Here is a 22,875-nt window from a genome sequence, read left to right as displayed (position 1 = left end):
GGGGCTTCACCATCTCTTCATCAACCTAGTCCGGACACTTCGGCGTCACTAGCCGACCAGCTCCGTCAGGTTAGCTGGGCCGAGGGCTTTGCCTCAGTGAGCCAACCTTGGCCAGCATTGCCATGCCGTCGTTTTATCGCCCATCAGGCAGTGGGTGTGCGGATCGAGTCCCAATTTTCGGAATCACCTTCCTTCAGATTGCTACAACAAATAAACCAGGTGCTATTAATCCCAGTATTTTTTGCTTGTTTGGGTTCATTTTTCCCAATGAATTATTACTCTGGTTTGTCCATCATATGTACACAGGTCTATCAAATGGTGGCCGCATTGATGACAGTCGCATGGTGGTTCGGTCAGTTTCCGTACATAGTCCGGTGAACGCCGCATCCGGAGCTCGGACCAACCTGCGAATTCAGGCTTTGCCACGCCTTTACCGCATCACACCGACACCCTGCATCGACTTGACTTCGGCGCCAGGCCATATTTCTTTTATTACTCACTTTGCATAAATTATTTATTATGCAACGATTTTTTTAATTATCATTATTACTATTATCTCCGGTTTGCACTACTTTTTGTGCACAGGAAAATGATCCGGGGACTTCGGCGTCACTCTGCCGGTCTGCATTGATCGTGCTATGTCACCACTTCGGAGTGTCAAGCTCTCCGCTCCGCCACCTCGGGACCGGCTTGAGGGATGGAACCTTGCCCCGCATCAAGCTCGGACCGCATCATCAATACCGAACACATTAACCAGCTAAGTCGCTTTCATGCTCAAAGCTTTAATTTCTAACTTGCGTTCGGTTCGACCAAGCATTATACTTTTTTGGAAAAAAGTTGCTTCTAAAAAATTTCCTTGTCCAAACTTTGTTTGTGACACATAAATTCAAATACCCCGTTCACTTGGGGGCTTCCTTTATGAAGCTTTTCCTGTTGCATATGATTATACTTGTACGGCTTCGTTCCTTGTTCGTGTATTACGCCACAATATGCACCACATTGACTTAAGCGATTTGCAAGCTGGGTTGCCTCGCTCCTGTGTTTACCCCTACATTCCCGATTGTTCGCCTAGGGAGTAAAGGGAGCACCTCTGCGATTGTCCCGATCGGGTCACCCGAGCCGGACCTCAGACTGGGTGAAGCCGAAAGCTAGCGCCCTTATAGTTATTCAATGATGGTCGGCACACAACAGAACTCATGAGTACAAAAAATCTATTGCACAAGTCTCATAATAACAATGAGCACCGAAGAAAGGTATCGGTGGTGGTACTATTTTCTTCGAAGATGCTTCTTACTCTTTGAAGTAATATAGCATAAGTTCCCTGAGCGCGCTTTGTCTGTTACAGCCTTATGCCCTGATTGCCTGGTTATTGGAAACACCGTCGATATTCTCGACCAATGGAGTACATAACACTTTTCGGTCCTTAACCGAAGAGGGAGAAGCCGACAGTCGGTTAAGACGCGTTTAAAGTTCGGTTGAACATAGATATGATATAAGTACTTCGGTACATGCAATCATTCTTTTACCCAAGTCACTTGGGGGCTCTTAAGTTTATTTGAGCCGTTTTATAATAAGTGTTCTTCTTCTTAGTCGTTGCAAAGTTTTATTATTATTACTTATCACTCCTTTTTTCGACACGAGTGTGCGGTCACTAGCCGGGGAGCCTAATTTCTCTCTCAAAGCTGCTAGAGTTTAGTTTGCTAAACTCGCCTGATGAGAAGAACTCCGCCCTCGGGATAGGAGGTTGAAGCCGTAGGCTGACCCGCTCGAAGTCTTGAGATAGGATGTATCATGTTAACGCATGATAGAAGCACTTCTTTTTTCTAATACCAACTTTCGGATTGGCACCGAACACTTGATATTGTTCGGACGTCATGTTTTTACTGACGTTTCTTGGTTTTCCAAGCCTTTTGGCACTTTTAAACTATTTGTGCTTTTCCAGCATTAGTCTCGCAGTGCAACGCCGGACACCTTTAGGGATTCGGCAAAAACATTCTCAGATATTGCTATATATGCATCGGTTTCAAATTGTGTCTTCGGTCAATAGTTGGGTTGCCCGGCTCCTGCACTTGCTTCCTACGTTCCGTTTTGTTCGGCTAGGCGTGCAAAGGGAGAACCACTGCGATTGTGCTTCCAGCTCACATGGCTAAGCACCTTAATGGAGAAAGCCGAAAACTGACTGTCACAATAAGCGTAAACTGGTCAGCGATCCGATGACTATGACGGGCCATTCATAACATTGGCCGAAGTGTTTACGGCTTGACCTTGACTGTCGCCGAACACTACCGGGGGCTATTAACTGGCCTCCCAAACTAAATCCTCGATATTTTGCTCTTACATTCGAGCTGAGGTTTCATGATCATGCTTAGCATGACAACCCAAAGAAAGGAACCGATAGCGGGACTATTTTCTTTGGAATACATTTCTTCTGTTAAACAATAATATAACATATCTCTCTGCGTACCTTTGTTTATAAAACCGTGTGGCCAGATTGCCTTGTTTGTCATAAATCTTTGCCCTCATAAAGGATTTATAAAGTAGGACAAACACTCCTCGGCTACTGGCCGAGGAGGTGGAAGCCGATGGTCGGTCAACAAAGTTTTGTACAATGCGGATCCGAGCATTAATGACGTAAAGAACTTGGATACATAGAGTCATTACACATAATTTGTGATTTTACTATGGATATTGATCCTTAATTCGGCCACCCGTGCCTGCATTAAGGCTCGGGGGCTACTGGGCTTCGGGCCTATTATTTACAAATATTAAAGGGGCACATTGATCCCCTGATCTGGTGTTGCCACCCGACCAGTGTCTCGGGGGCTACTGCATTGCTTGTCCAATGCAGAAAATTTTATGTGCAATATAGTTTCCGAGGAGATTTTGATCCTCAGGTTGGTCGGCCGCACCCAACCTGAGTCTCGAGGGCTTGATCCTCAGGCCGATTTTGCAAATCAACCTGAGTCTCAGCGGCTACTGGGATCAGCGGTCTTATGTCATCCTTCATGTGCATCTCGGGTTTTAGACCGATACACACCTTGAGGGCTACTGGCTATATATCTCGGCAGAGAATAAATTGCACCAATAAAAAATATTGACAAAAAATCGGCCCATAGTCGGGGTGGTGCACCACCTCGGAAGCAGTCCGGCATAAAGCTCGGGCGCTAGTGGCTGGCTCCATAGAGGGCATTTCCGGCATTAAGCTCGGCTAAACTCCTTCAACTTTTTTGAACCAAGGTGATATGACACCTCAGATATAGTCCGGCATTGGAGCTTGGACACAGTCCGGCGTTGGAGCTTGGATATATTTCGGTGTTGGAGCTCGGATACATAGTCCGGCGTTGGAGCTCGGATACATTTCGGCGCTAGAGCTGGGAAGCGGTCCGGTGTTGGTGCTCAGCTGCAAAAGATACCTCGAATGCAGTCCGGCGTTGGAGCTCGGATACATTTCGGCGCTAGAGCTGGGAAGCGGTCCGGTGTTGGTGCTCAGCTGCAAAAGATACCTCGAATGCAGTCCGGCGTTGGAGCTCGGACGCAAGAGGACCCTACCTCCCGGGAACAACTTCAAACCCGAGGTGTGGCATAAAAATAAACAAGGCATTGATAAAGGCTGGAAATTTAAAGGGGCTCCTCGGATACCCGACGTGTAAACTCATCGAATGCATTTCGGCGATCCTCAAGATCGAAGATAAAGAAGATTTGTTGAACCAGTTTTCAAGACCGGCAACCGAAGATGAAGAACAGTTCGGAAGAATCGAGGAGCGTCCCTAACTTGAAGACCGGTTCAGGGGGCTACTGACGGTGTCCTGGACTAGGGGGTACTCACCACGTCGTCTCTCGATCTATTAGATTGGGCCGAGGACCCCCGTGGCCGTATACTCATGGGCCAGTTCGGACGGCTACCGCATACAAGGAAGATTCCACAAGTCTTGGCGATCAAGACAAGGAATTCTCCCCACCGGCGTATTCGGCTAGGACTCTTGTTATCCTAGGCCTCCGGTGCATTATATAAACCGAGGCTAGGCTAGTCGATAGATATACAATATATACAACAATCATACCATAGGCTAGCTTCTAGGGTTTAGCCTCCTCGATCTCGTGGTAGATCTACTCTTGTACTACCCATATCATCAATATTAATCAAGCAGGACGTAGGGTTTTACCTCCATCAAGAGGGCCCGAACCTGGGTAAAACATCGTGTTCCCTGCCTCCTGCTACCATCTGGCCTAGACGCACAGTTCGGGACCCACTACCCGTGATCCGCCGGTTTTGACACCGACAAAGGGTGACAACTTGACCTTGATCTTAATCTATCAATTGGTTTCCCTCTCTCTCTCTCTCACACACACACGCATACACTTACACGCTAGTTGTGTCTCTCTGCCTCGCTCACAAACACTTGATAAGTCTTTCTCTCCGTAGCCCCCTTGATATGTAGACTTCTCATGTGCGTGCAATAAAAGTAGCACATAAATGTTCCTCCAAAGATCTTCTATAAATCAGTATATCATCAAGATAGACTACCACAAATCTTCCAATGAAAGCACGTAAAACTTCGTTCATTAGTCTCATGAAAGTATTAGGTGCATTAGTTAACCCAAAAGGCATGACTAACCACTCATATAAATCAAACTTAGTTTTAAATGTTGTTTTCCATTCATGTCCCAATTTCATACGAATTTGATGGTATCCACTACGCAAATCAACTTTGGAGAAAATTGTAGAGCCACTCAATTCATCAAGCATATCATCTAGCCTAGGAATAGGATGACGATAAAGAATAGTAATATTATTAATGCCTCTACAATCAACACACATACGTGACGTATCATCCTATTTAGGCACTAGTATAATAGGAATAGCATAAGGACTAAGAGATTCGCGTATGTAACCTGTGTCGAGCAGCTCCTGTACTTGACACATAATCTCCTTAGTCTCCTCTGGATTGGTACGGTATGGTGCACGGTTGGGTAGCGATGCACCGGGAATTAAGTCAATTTGATGCTCAATCCCTCGAATAGGTGGTAATCTCGGTGGCACATCTTGTGGGAAGATGTCAGCTAACTCCTGCAAAATGTTAGTGACAGCAGGGGGCAAAGAGGAAGGCACATCCTCGAATGAAAATAATGCCTGTTTCCACACAAAAGCATAGCAAACATATTTGCTGAAATCTAGCTCATCAATATAAGATTTTGTGGCAAGTAAACATGCAGTTTTCAATTTAATTTTAGAAGCAACACTAGATGGTTTATTATTAGGTTTCATTTGTTGTTCAAATTCTTTTGCCACAATCGTATTTTCACTCTTATTTTTCTCCTGTTTTCCTTTATTAGCTCTGTTAGTGTCATCTTTCAAAATGGATTCAGGAGTCATCGGAAGCAAAGTAATATGGCTATCCTTATGAACAAGAGTATACTGATTATTTCTACCATGGTGTACAGAATTTTTATCAAATTTCCATGGTCTACCAAGTAATAAGGAACATGCTTGCATGGGTACCACATCACAATCAACATAATCATCATATGTAGAGATAGTAAAATGCACAAAAACAGTACGTGTTACCTTAAGCTTGCCGCTGTTGTTGAACCATTGGATGTAGTAAGGATGTGGATGTGGTCTTGTGGTGAGAGATAGCTTCTCCACCATCTCCATGCTAGCCAAGTTGTTGCAGCTCCCTCCATCTATGATGACGCAAACAAAACGTTCCTTCACAACTCCCTTTGTATGGAACAAATTATGCCTCTGATTTTGCTCAGCTTGTGTGACCTACAAACTCAAAACACATTGAGCAACTAAACATTCATACCTGTCAGCATCTTCAGGAGCCATGTATTGCGTCTCATGATCAGAATCATCACTACCGTGTTCTTCATGTGTAATAAGAGCTAAAGTCTCCTCATCATAGTCACTAGCAGACTCATACACACCATCCTCGGTAGAAATCATCACACGCTGAGATTTGCATTCTCTTGCAAAATGTCCTCTTCCCTTACAACGACGACAAATAATATCACTTGTGTGCCCTGTTGATGCCATGGAAGAAGAAGAGCTCTACGCAGGCCCGCCAGGTGTGATCTTAGCAGATAGTGGTGGTTGTGCCTGATTTCTTGTATCATGGATGGAGGTGGCACCTGATGGAGGTGATGAATTAGTGGAAGTAGAGGATGCACGTGGTGTCCATGATGAAGATCGACCTGCAGAAAAGTTAGTTCGCGCCAATGCATGTCGATCCTGCACTTCACGTCCAGCTTTACAAGCAAGATGGAATAAACGAGTGATATTATTATACTCCGTATACTCTAGAATGGTCTGAATCTCTCTATTTAATCCACCCATAAAACATGCAAGCATAGATTCATTCTCCTCACCAATAGCACATATAATCATGCCCGTTTGTAATTCGTGATAATATTCTTCTACAGAATTTTTTTCCTTGTCTTAAACGCTGCAATTTTTGAATTAATTCACGTTGATAATATGGTGGAACCCAACTAGTATGCATAGTAGTTTTCAAAGCAGCCCAAGTAGCTGGAATAGGGTATAATCTACAATGTTCAGACCACCAAACACATGCAAAGCTAGTGAAAGCACAAACAGCAGCAGGAACACGTCTCTCCTCAGGATATTGTAAACATGTAAATCGTTGTTCAGTTTCTAACTCCCAAGTAAGATATATATCAGGAACATATCTACCCTAAAATGGTGGAATATCCAATTTTAGTTTAGGGAGATGGTCATGATCTCGTACCTAAGGGGGAGCCCTACCATTGCCATTATTTGCATGTGGATGACCTGGTGGTTGTGGTGCTGGTGGTTGCACGTAGTTCTGATTTTGATCAACCTCATCCTCGTAATCTCCCGCATAATCATCCTTCTCCACATCAGCAGCAGGAGCCATAGAAGTATCAACGGTAGCACCAACAGTTTGGCCAGGCGCAAGCGGGAGACGGCTCGCTCGGCGGAGGGCTGTTTCGCGACATGGAGGTAGTCGTTGTTGTTGTTGTTGTTGTTGTTGTTGTTGTTGTAGAGGTGTGTTAGGTGCAGCCGGTGGTGGTGGTGGAAGACGCGCGAGCAATTCATTAAACTTGTTATCGAGCTTTGTTTCGAACGTCTTCTCCATGCCATCTATCTTCTCCATGGCCTCTTCAAATCTATTTAGCACATCTTGCACCTGTCCACTCATCATTTGCTGAAATTTATCATGCAACTCCTTATTCGTCATGTTCTCCCAGTCAGTCTCATCGACTTTTGATCCTGCCATGGTTAGCAGCAGTAGAAACACACAAGAATATGATCCTACACACTATTAGAAAATGGCGGTGGTGGGGTGTCACAAATCTGTCAAGCAAATCTCAAATTCTTACCAGTTCTTACCCAGCAGTAGGCGGTGATCCGCAACCATTGTAGTCAAAACTCTCAAAGATTGGAAAGAGCAATTCCCAGGTGGTGCCAAACGCACAATGTAGATGTATGTGGAGCTGGGAAGGCTTATGATATGGTATTGAAAATGTCAGCAATAATCAAATCAGAGATGAAAAGTTGAATAAACGCTCAACAACGGTACTGTGCTGGTCCTAGGCTAGACCGTGCTAGAGACGCGAGCCTAGAACACTTACAAAATCACGGCGCTGCACATAAACAAGGGAGGAGCACACTCTGAATTGTTTTCTCTTTTTGCACTTTTTTGCACTTTTTTTCTTTTTTTACTCCGCAACAATTTTTTCCAAAGAAGTCTACAAATGGTCTAAAAACTGCCTAGCCAGAATTTTCCAGACTTAGTTTTTTTTAAACTGGAACTATTTTTCTACTGCGGGTAGCACGGAAGTTAGGGAGTCCTACTCTGTCATGACTCGGAGTATGGCGTGATCTGGAAATCCAAAAGAATGCAACAAATACTGGACTCGGACTAGGACTAGTGGCGGAGATGAATCTGGTGGAAACTCGGACTGGTGGCAGATATATGTAGGGCGGTGGAACTTGGACTGGTGGCGAATCGGTGATGGAGGTGGACTCGAATTATCGTGATGGCGGTGGATATGTGGTATATGACAGCGGTGATGACGATGGTGGTATATGGCGGCAGTGATGACGATGGTGGTATATAGCAGCGGTGACAATGATGGTGGTATATGGCAACGGTGATGATAATGGTGGTATATGGCAGCGGTGATGATGATGATGATGCAGCGACGGCGTGACAACTTGTGAACAGAACTCGAAACTCTAAAGGACTAGACACTAAGACTAGCAAGTAGACATGACGATGCAACCACAAATTCAACAATGCAAAACCCTAAAAATATTATGCAAAGGCTCAGATTGGTTCGGATATGATGAACTAACCCTAAATATTTTTTTGCTTTTTTGTGGACTATAGGTATGAAGAACAGACTCGATCGAAACTACGAAAAACTGTAAAATCTCATCGAGCAACCTGAAAATCTGATACCAGTTGATAGAGGCGAGGGTCCCGATCTTTCGATGAGATGGGGGCTATCATTTTGGTGGAAGTCAACTTTGACGATCCGACTACGAACGTGCGAGGACGTCGCGCCTTAGCAATCGCTAAACCAACTCCGAGAAGTTATTGACCACGCCGGAGCACGATCAACCTGACCATGAAGGTCTGTTTCCTGCAGGAAAACGAAGAACAAGCAAGAAACTAAGATTGCAATCTGGATATCGCGAATTTTTAAGAGGAAAGCTTTATTGATCAAAGGTGGGGTTCTGTGACGCCTTTGTCTGGTCGTTGAACAGAAACGAAGTGCACGAAGTTGCAGCTATGGCGAACTTTAATCTAAACAAAACCCCAAGTCTAAATGATGCCCTAAGGGTTGTATATATGGAGGAGAGAGGGGGGGATTCGTGGCCCTTGGAGGAGGGGTCCAAAACCAACCCTAACTCTTATTTCCCCACACATACGGACTATAAAAACTGCCTATAATCAAGTATTTCGAAATTACATGGGCCTGGCCCAAAAATAAGGTGACGCAGCACCTAGAATAGCCTCTGGACGAAATTTATGAAGTGGCATCTTGTATATTTCGTCCAAGGCTTCATTCACTCATTATGGTGGCTTCAAAGTCATGTAATCATCACTTGTAACTCCGTTCTTGTTCCCCTTGCGCATGCTGTCATCTCCATGGTTGAAATTGCTCCAAGCTTCATATTTCTTGTCCAAGCTAGGACCTTCATTTGTATGGAAAACAAATGTATCCAATTTAGGCAGCATCATATTATCTTGAACATTAGAATCTTTACCAAGAAACGAAAGTACCTGATAATTCAATTGGCGTGTGCGAGCTATAGTAATTGGTCTAGTATAGATAGCAGCAGGGGTTGTGGGTGTAACAATGGTATTGATGTCCTCATCAACAAGTATTGGTATGCTTTCGTTCTCGTTTCCTTCATGTGATATGTGTAAATCTGGGAGCGTCTTTTGCGTTTAGTTTTTATTTTTATTTTATACACCATGCTGGTATGGGATAGTCCATGTTTGATTTATAGAATGGTCATTGCACTTCACTTATATCTTTTGAGTGTGGCTTTATAGAATGCTTCATATGCTTCACTTATATCATTTGAAGTTTGGATTGCCTGTTTCTCTTCACATAGAAAACCGTTATTTGAAGAATGCTCTTTGGCTTCACTTATATTTGTTAGAGCATGGTCATCTGTAGAAAGAATTAAACTCTCATGCTTCACTTAGATCTATTTAGAGAGTCAACAGGAATTGGTCAATTGCATGGTTGGTCATAAAATCCTACATAAAACTTATGGATTACTGAATATGATATGTTTGATTCCTTGCAATAGTTTTGCGATATAGAGATGGAGTATGTTGGAGGTACTAGTAAATGGTTGTGTTTAGTAAGAATATTGGTGTTAAGGTTTGTGATTCCTGAAGCATGCACGTATAGTCTCACATTATGCTATGATGTTGGAGCATGATTTATTATTGATTTTCTTCCTTATGAGTGGCAGTCGGGGACGAGCGATGGTCTTTTCCTACCAATATATCGCCCTAGGGGCATGCGTAGTAGTACTTTGCTTCGAGGGCTAATGAACTTTTGCAATAAGTATATGAGTTCTTTATAACTAATGTGAGTCCATGGATTATACGCACTCTTACCTTTCCGCAATTTGCTAGCCTCTACGGTATCATGCATTGCCCTTTCTCATCTCGAGCGTCGGTGCAAACTTTGCCGGTGCATCCAAACCCCATGATATGATATGCTCTATCACACATAAGCCTTATTATATCTTCCTCAAAGCATCCACCGCTTCTATATCTACCTATTGTGGCCCTTCCATAGCCATTCCGAGATATACGGCCATGCAACTTCCATCGCTTCCATTTTGATGACTTGAGCATTCATTGTCATATTGCTTTGCATGATCAGATAGCTGACATAGTATTTGTGGCTCAGCCACCATTCATCATTTTTATACATGTTACGCTAGATCATTGCACATCCTGGTACACTGCCAGAGGCATTCATATAGAGCCATAATCTGTCATAGGTATCGAGTAGTAATTTTTATTTCTTTTGAGTTATAAGTAAATAGAAGTGTGATGATCATCATTATTGATTTTTAGAGCAGTGCCCCGGTGAGGAAAGGATGATGGAGACTATGATTCCCCCACAAGTCGAGATGAGACTCCGGACAATGAGAGAAGAAAAAAAAGAAAAAGAAAAAAACAAAAAAACAAAGAGAGAAGGGGCATTGTTAGTATCATTTACCACACTTGTGCTTCAAAGTAACACCATGTATTTCATATGGAGAGTCTCCTATGTTGTCACTTTCATATACTAGTGGGAATTTTTCATTATAGGATTAGATGCACACCCACTTAGCTTTCATACTGAGCTTTCATACACTTGTAGCTCTTAGTGCATTCGTTGCATGGCAATACCTACTCCTCGCATTGATATCGATTGATGGGCATCTCCATAGCCCATTGGTTAGCCGCGTCGAGGTGAGACTTTCTTACCTTTTTGTGTTCTCTATATTTACCCCTATCATCATACTCTATTCCACCTGTAGTGCTATATCCATGGCTCGCGCTCATGTATTGCGCGAGGGTTGAAAGAGCTGAAGCGCGTTAAAAAGTATGAACCAATTGCTCGGCTTGTCATCGGGGTAGCGCATGATAAATACTTTGTGTTAAGAGGACAGAGCATGACAAGGCTATATGATTTTGTAGGGATAGCTTACTTTAGCATTGATATTTTGGAAGACATGATTGTTTGTTGGGATAACTAAGTATTGATGTATTTCTGTCAAATTATAGACTATTGCTTTGAATCACTTATGTCTTAATATTTATGCCATGATTAGATATATGATCAAGTTTATGCTAGGCATCATTCCACATCAAAAATTATCTTTTTTATCATTTACCTGCTCGAGGACGAGTAGGAATTAAGCTTGGGGATGCCGATACGTCTCCGTCGCATCTATAATTTTTGATTGTTTCATGCCAATATTATACAACTTTTACATACTTTTGGCAACATTTTATATGATTTATTTGGGCTAACCTATTGATCCAGTGCCCAGTGCCAGTTCCTATTTTTTTTGCATGTTTTTTGTATCACAGAAAATCCATATCAAACGAAGTCCAAATGCAATAAATTTTTACGGAGAACTATTTTGGAATATATCTGACTTTGGGGAGTTGGAATCACCGCAAACGGAGGCCCATACAGCCCACAAGACACCAAGGCGCTCCCTAGGCCCCTAGCGCGTGGTGGTGGGTTGTGACCTCGTCGAACGTCGGTTGGAGCTCTACTTCGGGCGCAAGTAAGCTTATATCCGGAAGAAAATCGTGTTAAAATCTCAGCGCAATTGGAGTTACGGATCTCCCGAAATATAAGAAACATTTTTCGGCCAGATCTGAGGGACGTGAAACAGAAGGGAACAGAGAGGGAGATCCAATCTCGGAGGGGCTCCCGCCCCTCCGCCGCCACTGATGCCATGGACCAGAGGGGGAACTCTAGCGGCCACCTCGCCAACGTCCGCCGGAGAGGCCATGCTAAACCTCTTCTTGGCTGAACGCTCGTCGGGCTCCTCGGGATACATGGTCGAGCTTAGGCTGTGACATTCTGGAGCAGGGGATGTGGATATGGCTGGGAGGGACACCGCATGCCTCATCTAAAAACTCAGGGGAGTGGGGCGACGGTATGGGAATCGCTGGGTAACCTGAACTTTATTATCTAAGCTAGGAGGAACGGGCAGACCGGCAGGGGTTGGTGGCGGCTCCGGCTACAGCCATGAGCTAGGGTTCGAGGGGGGGTGTTTGAGGATACGCCGTGGCTAATGAAATTTTTCGTAATGGTGGGTGGAGATGGTGGTGGACGAGGGAGGGCGGCGGTTCAAATGCCTCGGCTACTGAAATTTTACTATAAGGTCGATGCTGGAGGAGTGTGGGCGAACGGTTGAAGTACGGTGGCTACTAAAATTTGGGTAAAGGAATTGATGCGGGGCGGGAGTGCCCAAGATCGCGCACGGTCCAATAACAATATGTGTTTATGATAATGAGGAAAAGTGGCATGGATCCGCCGATTTTGGCAACGCTCAAGGTGGGTAGTTTGTTTTTTATATTTCTAGCTAGCTGGTCTATCGCACACGGTTCGTCCTAATTTCCAAATAAACTTACCCGTGTTTAGCTTCCACAGGTGGTGGTTTTATAGCGCACTTGCATTGCACACGGTTAAGACAGTACCTCCACCCTTCGCTTGCGCTTGCGCGCTCGTGGTGATTTCAGCGCACTTGCATCGCACACGGTTGAGCCAATACCTCCACCTTAATTTGCTTGCGCTTGCATGGTCGTGGTGATTCACATCGCACTTGTATCGCACACGGTATAGATATTATACCCCGTGTCCGCTGAGGATCATCAGAGTCTTTGCTGCAAAATATAACGTTAGGGAGGGTCAAAAGACAGCCACACCAGCATGTGGCCCAAATATATATATGAGTGAAAAGGGTGGTATGTGATGTTCAAAATTCCAATGCACAACTTTGACCCCGCGGGCCCATGGTTGGGCATGTCATTGAAGATCGATGAGAGGGTCCAGATGTCAAGAACCACCTGGAAGTGGCCAAATATATGTACGAATATTGGGGATGTTTAAAACTTTAAATACACAATGCATAACTTTGGTTGCACCTGCCCCGCAAACCCGAAAGTACCCTAACAACCACCTAGCTAGGATATATATAATGACATAATGTCGTACCTAGCTAGGATGCTTGGCCCACCACCTCCCACTTCGTGTTAGTGGGGCGGATGCACGTAATGATCGATACTTTGGTCATACATGCATGTCGACATGACCTACCATAAGACGGACCAATGATTCTTTCGTTTGGTCAAATGACAGTTGTTGTTGTCGATAAACCGCTTGGGCCAATAGATTGAACCATCATAAACATCGCCCGAGAGGGACCACAAGACCAACACCTCTTGCATGCGGCCCAAAATGATGTACGTTGTGAAGGTGTCATGTGTGTTTTCAATATAGAATAATGTACAATTTAGATGTGGTGCCTACCTCTCGATACAGACAAAAACCATGAAGGCAAGGTAGTTAAGGACGAGATACGTACGCAGGGTTTGATGTAGGTTGAACCCAGCAATCCGAGCATCTGGAGGGAATCCTGACAACGCATGAGCTCGAGTTTTGGTTGACCGACATTTGACGGTGACCGGCCGTAACATGAACTAGGAGAAACCATTCATGGGAAACACATACCCCTCACTATCGGTCAAAGGGATGATATATATACACTCGAGGAGCCCACATATATCCATGTCGTCACAAAAAACCGCACATGGGAGACGTGGTCGATAAGAAGACCCCATATACACTGCACGCGGCCCAAAAATATGTATGGGTACGATGGTGTATGATGTGTTTAAATCCCAAATGCACAACTTCGATGGGCCATGCCAACTACATTACAAACCGAACACCGTACCCGACTCCAAGCCTGGTTCAATACCTATGATGTTAGTTTCCCAACTTCAAGGCGGCGACGGGGGTGGGGGGGTGGGGGGTCGTCCCACGCATGCACTCAAACTTTATTTTGTCTAGCATGGGATACATATATATATATATATATATACATCTATACACATATATAGTGTGCGAATAACTATGAAAGTTGCTCGTTGGATGAAGCCAATCCGATGGTAGAGAGATGGAAAATCCGAGCACTACTGGTCGTTGGATATCATCTACATTCCACCAGATTCTACCACATGTACAATCTAGAAGATTCCATCGTTGAACTTAAGCATAATGCACAAACCTCTAAACACAAGCACTTCTCCTTTGTTCTCTAGAATCTTCCATATCTTAATTGCCCAAACCTTTTTTTCGAAATGAATTGTCACTATTTGTTTTTACCTTTACAATGCACAATTCGATGAATCTTAAAACAGTTTTTTCACAAAACTAATAGATTTTGGATGAGATGAACTATAAGAATTAAACGAACATCTACATCATGCATATCTGGGAGAAGAGGCGGGAAACCAATGATAGGAGTGGCGAGAAACGGTAGCCTGTTTTGAATGAAAACCTAGTAGAGAAGGAAGCGTGAGCTACACGCCGCATGCGCACAGTGCTTACCCATGTACTGCATGTGCTGTCGAAAGGGCTCAGGGTTGCCGTTCGATCTGGGAGCATCCAACGGTGCACACGTATGATCCGTGGGGTTTGGGTTCTGGCCAGTCAGAACATAGGACTTAGATCGCGCACGCAGCGGGGGAAGGGGGGAATATCATACAAAAACCAACATTCGGTGGAAACCGGTGAAAACCACGAGAAAAATATGTTTTGATGTTTCAAAAAAATGCAGGATTTTAAGACGATGATGTTTTATTGGCACACAAAATTTCAAGTTGAAACACATTAAGAGATGTGAGCTATGAAAAGACAAAATCAGTGTTGAATAGTGCCAAATAGTAATGTCACTATTCAGGGCAGAATTTATCTTTTTCATAGCTCGCATCTCGTAATGTTTTTCAACTTGAAATTTTGTGTTGCAATAAAACATCACCTTCCTAACATCCCACATTTTTTTCATATTTTTATGAAATTTTAAAATATGGTTTCCACGAAGTTTTCATTGAATATCGGCTTTCGTGAGTGAACCGTGTGCTATTTGAAAACATTTTGTGAGAAGAATCTTGGTTTTTAAATCCGCGTAAATCCAAAACTCAGTTGAAAATCGTGAAACCAGCCATGGTGTCACGACATCGCACTTATATGTCGAGGAATTGTTTTCGTCCATTGTGGCGCAAGTTTTATTACAAGCCTCTTACAAACCGGAGCTTCTCTCAAAGAAGCCTTGTGGGCAAAACACAATCACTACCTCTTTCTCACCTTGTATTTTCTTCTACGGGCAACATGGAACAACAGGATATCTGTGCTGAAATTTAAACTTATTCAGGGTTCCTTTGGCCTTTTCATACACTAATTGAGTTTCCAAGGCATTGAATGTCCATATTTCAAATCTGAACTACAAATACATGCTCCAGTTCACCAAAATGGCTAGAAAAATTATACATGTCTCCTTGGGTGCATGTTTAGGTCCCGTGAGAGGAATGGGAACGAATTACAACCGTACTAGTGTCATAGCACATACTCAAACATTTTGAATCTCGGTTTTTAAGTCCCCATAAATCCTAAACTCACCAGAAAGTCATCAAAGGTGGCATGGTGTCACGTCATGGCACATATATGTCGTGGTAAAAACATTGTCCAATTTGGGCCAAGCTTTATTAAAAACCTCTTACAAAAACTGGAGCTTCTCTCAAAGAAGTGATGAGGACATCAATACCATTGTTACACCCACAGCCCCTGCTGCTATACATACTGGACCAATTACTAGAGCTCGCGCACGCCAATTGAATTATCAGGTAATTTCGTTTCTTGGTAACGATTCTAATGTTCATGAGAATATGATGCTGCCTAAATTGGATACATTTGTTTTGCTTACAAATGAAGGGCCTATCTTGGCCAAGAAAGATGAACCTTGGAACAAGTTCAAGCATGGAGATGATGGCATGCGCAAGGGGATCGAGAACGGAGTTACAAGTGATGATTTCAGGACTTTGAAGCCACCATAAGGAGTGCATGAAGCCTTGGACAAAATATACAAGATGCCAATTCATAAATTTCGTCCAGAGGCTATTTTAGGTGTTGCGTCACCTTATTATTGGGCCAGGCCCACGTATTTTTGAAATACTTAAGTATAGGTTGTTTTTAGAGTCTGTATGTGTGGGGAAACAAGAGTTAGGGTTGGTTTCGGACCCCTCCTCCAAGGGCCACGAAATCCCCCCCCTCTTCCTCCATATATACAGCCCTTAGGGCGTCGTTTAGACTGGGGGTTTTGTTTAGATTAAAGTTCACCATAGCTGCAACTTCGCGTACTTCGTTTGTGTTCAAGGACCAGACAAAGGTGTCACAGAACCCCACCTTCATTAATAAAGCTTTCCTCTTTTATTCGCAATATCCAGATTGCAATCTCAGTTTCTTGCTTGTTCTTCGTTTGCTCGCAGGAAATAGACCCTCGTGGTCAGGTTGATCATGCTCCGGCGTGGTCAATAACCCTCGGAAGTTGGTTTAGCGATTGCTAAGGCGCGACGTCTTCACACGTTCGTAGTCAGATCGTCAAAGTCGACTTCCACAGAAAATGATATCTATCTCAACAAAACATCGGGACACCTTTGCCTCTATCAAGTGGTATCAGAGCTTCAGGTTGCTCGGTGAGATTTTACAGTTTTTCATAGTTTAGATCGAGTCTGTTCTTCATACCTATAGTCCACGAAAAAGCCAAAAAAAGTAGGGTTAGTTCATCATATCCGAACCAATCTGAGCCTTTGCATAGTCTTTTTAGAGTTTTGCCTTTGTTGAATTTGCGGTTGCATCGTCGTGTCGAGTTGCTGGTCTTAGCGTCTAGTCCCTTAGAGTTTCGAGTTCTGTTCACAGGTTGTCACGCCGCCGCCGCACCATCGTCATCATCATTGCCATATACCACCACCCCACCATATACATCGCTGCTGCCATATACAACCACCAATCTGAGTCCACATATACCATCGCCATATACAACCACCAATCCGAGTCCGCATATACCATCGCCATATACCACCACCAGTTCGAGTTCCACCAGATTCATCGCCGCCAACAGTCCGAGTTCCACTAGATTTATCTCCGCTACCAGTCCGAGTCCAGTATTTGTTGCTTTGTTTTTGAGTTCCAGATCACGCGATACTTCGATTCGTGACAGACTAGGATTCCTGAGATTCCGTGCTACCCACAGAAGAAAAATAGTTCCAAACTCAAAAAAAAAACTAAGTCTGGAAAATTCTAGCTAGGCAGTTTTTAGACCATTTGTAGACTTTTTCGAAAAAAAAAATATTGCGGAGCAAAAAAAGAGAGGAACAAAGTGTAAAAAAAGTGAAAAAAATCAGAGAGTGATCCTCCCTTGTTTACGTGCAGCGGTGCAGCGCCGTGATTTTGTTAGTGTTCTAGGCTCGCGTCTCTAGCACGGTCTAGCCTAGGACCAGCACAGTACCGTCGTTGAGCGTTTATTCAACTTTGCATCTCTGAATTGATTATTGCTGACCCTTTTGCTACCATATTATAAGCCTTCCAGCTCCACATACATCTACGTTCGTGCGTTTGACTCTCCCTGGTAATCGCTCTATCCAAGCTTTGAGAGTTTTGACTACGACGGTTGCCGATCACCGCCTGCTGCTGGGTAAGAACTGGTAAGAATTTGAGATTTGCTTGACGGATTTGTGACACCACCACCACCTCTTGTTAGTAGTCTGTAGGATCATATTCTTGTGTGTTTCTATTGCTGCTAACCATGGCAGGATCACAAGCCGACGAGACTGACTGGGAGAACATGACGAATAAGGAGTTGCATGATAAATTTCAGCAAATGATGAGTGGACAGGTGCAAGATGTGCTAAACAGATTTGAAGAGGCCATGGAGAAGATAGATGGCATGGAGAAGACGTTCGAAACAAAGCTCGATAACAAGTTTAATGAATTGCTCGCGCGTCTTCCACCACCACCACCGGCTGCCCCTAACGCACCTCTCAACAACAACAACAACAAACAACAACATGCCGCTTTCCAAATCAAGTGGGACGAGCACAGCGTTCCCATTGACCCTGGGCAAAATTCTGGTGCCGCTGTTGATGCTTCTGCCGCTCCTGCTGCTACTGCAGAGGTGGAGGACCATTACGAGGATGAGGTTGACCAAAATCAGAACTACGTGCAACCACCAGCACCACCACCACCAGGTCGTCCTCATGCATATCATCGCAACGGTAGGGCTGCACCACCACCTGAGGTACATGACCATCTTCCTAAACTAAAATTGAATATTTCACCATTTGAGGGTAGATATGTTCCTGATATATATCTTACTTGGGAGTTAGAAACTGAACAACGATTTACATGTTTACAATATCCTGAGGAGAGACGTGTTCCTGCTGCTGTTTGTGCTTTCACTAGCTTTGCATGTGTTTGGTGGTCTGAACATTGTAGATTATATCCTATTCCAACTACTTGGGCTGCTTTGAAAACTGCTATGCGTACTCGTTGGGTTCCACCATATTATCAACGTGAATTACTTCAAAAATTGCAGCGTTTAAGACAAGGAAAAAATTCTGTAGAAGAATATTATCAGGAATTACAAACTGGCATGATTAGATGTGGTATTGTTGAGGAGAATGAAGCTATGCTTGCACGTTTTATGGGTGGATTAAATAGAGAGATTCAGACCATTCTAGAGTATAAGGAGTATACTAATATCACTCGTTTATTCCATCTTGCTTGTAAAGCTGAACGTGAAGTGCAGGATCGACAGGCATTGGCGCGAACTAACTTTTCTGCAGGTCGATCTTCATCATGGACACCACGTGCATCCTCTACTTCCACTCCACCAGCACCTCCATCAGGTGCCACCTCCAGCCGTGATACAAGAAAGCAGGCACAACCACCACTATCTGCCAAGAGCACACCTGCCGGACCTGCGCAGAGCTCTTCTTCTTCCATGGCATCAACAGGGCACACAAGTGATATTATTTGTCGTCGTTGTAAGGGAAGAGGACATTTTGCGAGAGAATGCCAATCTCAGCGTGTGATGATTGCTACTGAAGGATGGTGGGTATGAGTCCGCTAGTGACTATGATGAGGAGACTTTGGCTCTTATTACACATGAAGAACACGGTGGAGAGATTCTGATCATGAGACGCAATACATGGCTGCTGAAGATGCTGACAGGTATGAATGTTTAGTTGCTCAACGTGTTTTGAGTGTGCAGGTTACACAAGCTGAGCAAAATCAGAGGCATAATTTGTTCCATACAAAGGGAGTTGTGAAGGAACGTTCTGTTCGCGTCGATCATAGATGGAGGGAGCTGCAATAACTTGGCTAGCATGGAGATGGTGGAGAAGCTATCTCTCACCACAAGACCACATCCACATCCTTACTACATCCAATGGTTCAACAACAGCGGCAAGGTTAAGGTAACACGTACTGTTCGTGTGCATTTTAGTATCTCTACATATGCTGATTATGTTGATTGTGATGTGGTACCTATGCAAGCATGTTCCTTATTACTTGGTAGACCATGGCAATTTGATAAAAATTCTGTACACCATGGTAGAAACAATCAGTATACTCTTGTTCATAAGGATAAAAATATTACTTTGCTTCCTATGACTCCTGAATCCATTTTGAAAGATGATATTAATAGAGCTAATAAAGCAAAACAGGAGAAAAATAAGAGTGAAAATCAGATTGTGGCAAAAGAATTTGAGCAACAAATGAAACCTAATAATAAACCATCTATGTTGCTTCTGAAATTAAATTGAAAAGTGCATGTTTACTTGCCACCAAATCTGATATTGATGAGCTAGATTTCAGCAAATCTGTTTGCTATGCTTTTGTGTGCAAAGAGGCATTATTTTCATTCGAGGACGTGCCTTCCTCTTTGCCTCCTGCTGTCACTAACATTTTGCAGGAGTTCGCTGACGTCTTTCCACAAGACGTGCCACCGGGATTACCACCTATTCGAGGGATTGAGCATCAAATTGACTTAATTCCCGGTGCATCATTACCCAACCGTGCACCATACCGTACCAATCTAGAGGAGACGAAGGAGATTATGCGTCAAGTACAAGAACTGCTCGACAAAGGTTATATACGCGAATCCCTTAGTCCTTGTGCTGTTCCTATCATTTTAGTGCCGAAAAAGGATGGTACGTCGCGTATGTGCGTTGATTGTAGAGGCATTAATAATATTACTATTCGTTATCGTCATCCTATTCCTAGGCTAGATGATATGCTTGATGAATTGAGTGGCTCTACAATATTCTCCAAAGTTGATTTGCGTAGTGGATAACCATCAAATTCGTATGAAATTGGGAGATGAATGGAAAACAACATTTAAAACTAAGTTTGGATTATATGAGTGGTTAGTCATGCCTTTTGGGTTAACTAATGCACCTAGTACTTTCATGAGGTTAATGAACGAAGTTTTACGTGCTTTCATTGGACGATTTGTGGTAGTTTACTTTGATGACATATTGATTTATAGCAAATCTTTGGAGGAACATTTGGAACATTTACGTGCTGTTTTTATTGCTCTACGTGATGCACGTTTGTTTGGTAACCTTGGAAAGTGCACCTTTTGCACCGACCGAGTATCTTTTCTTGGCTATGTTGTTACTCCACAGGGAATTGAAGTTGATAAAGCCAAGATTGAAGCTATTGAGAGTTGGCCGCAGCCCAAAACGGTCACACAAGTGAGGAGTTTCCTTGGCCTCGCTGGTTTCGATCCATATATGAAGTCATCTAGCAATGAGGGAGAGAGGAGTGCATCTACATACCCTTGTAGATCACGAGCGGAAGCGTTCAAGAGAACGGGGTTGATGGAGTCGTACTCGACGTGATTCAAATCACCGATGACCAAGTGCCGAACGAACAGCACCTCCGCGTTCAACACACGTACGGTTGGGAAGACGTCTCCTCCAACTTGATCCAGCAAGGGGGAAGGAGAGGTTGATGAAGATCCAGCAGCACGACGGCGTGGTGGTGGAAGCAACGGTGATCTCAGCAGGGCTTCGCCAAGCGCAAGGGAGATGGAGGAGTGTCACAGGAGGGAGAGGGAGAGGCTAGGGGCTTGGGTGCGCAGCCCTCCCTCCCCCCCACTATATATAGGGTGCCTAGGGGGGGGGCGCCGGCCCTAGGAGATCCAATCTCCTAGGGGGGGCGGCGGCCAAGGGGGGTGCCTTGCCCCCCAAGGCAAGGGTGGCACCCCCACCCCTAGGGTTTCTAACCCTAGGCGCAGGGGGAGGCCCAAGGGGGGCGCACCAGCCCACTAGGGGCTGGTTCCCCTCCCACTTCAGCCCATGGGGCCCTCCGGGATAGGTGGCCCCACCCGGGACCCTTCTGGTGGCCCCGGTACAATACCGGTGACCCCCGAAACCTTCCCGATGGCCGAAACTGGACTTCCTATATACAAATCTTTACCTCCGGACCATTCCGAAACTCCTCGTGACGTTCGGGATCTCATCCGGGACTCCGAACAACTTTCGGGTTACCGTGTGCTAATATCTCTACAACCCTAGCGTCACCGAACCTTAAGTGTGTAGACCCTACGGGTTCGGGAGACATGCAGACATGACCGAGAAGCCTCTCTGGTCAATAACCAACAGCGGGATCTGGATACCCATGTTGGCTCGCACATGATCCACGATGATCTCATCAGATGAACCACGATGTCGAGGATTCAATCAATCCGTATACAATTCCCTTCGTCAATCGGTACGTTACTTGCCCGAGACTCGATCGTCGGTATCCCAATACCTTGTTCAGTCTCGTTACTGGCAAGTCACTTTACTCGTACCGTAATGCATGATCCCATGATCAACCACTTGATCACATTGAGCTCATTATGATGATGCATTACCGAGTGGGCCCAGAGATACCTCTCCGTCATACGGAGTGACAAATCCCAGTCTCGATTCGTGCCAACCCAACAGACACTTTCGGAGATATCTGTAATGTACCTTTATAGTCACCCAGTTACGTTGTGACGTTTGGCACACCCAAGGCACTCCTACGGTATCCGGGAGTTGCACAATCTCATGGTCTAAGGAAATGATACTTGACATTCAGAAAAGCTACAACAAACGAACTACACGATCTTTGAGCTAAGCTTAGGATTGGGTCTTGTCCATCACATCATTCTCCTAATGATGTGATCCCGTTATCAATGACATCCAATGTCCATAGTCAGGAAACCATGACTATCTTTTGATCAACGAGCTTGTCAACTAGAGGCTCACTAGGGACGTGTTGTGGTCTATGTGTTCAAACATGTATTACGATTTCCGGATAACACAATTATAGAATGAACAATAGACAATTATCATGAACAAAGAAATATAATAATAACCATTTTATTATTGCCTCTAGGGCATATTTCCAACAGTCTCCCACTTGCACTAGAGTCAATATTCTAGTTACATTGTGATGAATCGAACACCCATGCAGTTCTGGTGTTGATCATGTTTTTCTCTAGGGAGAGGTTTAGTCAACGGATCTGCTACATTCAGGTCTGTATGTACTTTACAAATCTCTATGTCTCCATTTTGAACACTTTCACGAATGGAGTTGAAGCGACGCTTGATATGCCTGGTCTTCCTGTGAAACCTGGGCTCCTTGGCAAGGGCAATAGCTCTAGTGTTGTCACAGAAGAGAGTCATCGGGCCCGATGCATTGGGTATGACTCCTAGGTTGGTAATGAACTCCTTCACCCAGACT

The sequence above is a fragment of the Triticum urartu genome, chromosome 7 (assembly GCF_003073215.2).
Source record: "Triticum urartu cultivar G1812 chromosome 7, Tu2.1, whole genome shotgun sequence".
In the NCBI taxonomy this organism is placed as follows: Eukaryota; Viridiplantae; Streptophyta; class Magnoliopsida; order Poales; family Poaceae; genus Triticum; species Triticum urartu.
Note: the sequence above shows the minus strand (reverse complement) of the source record.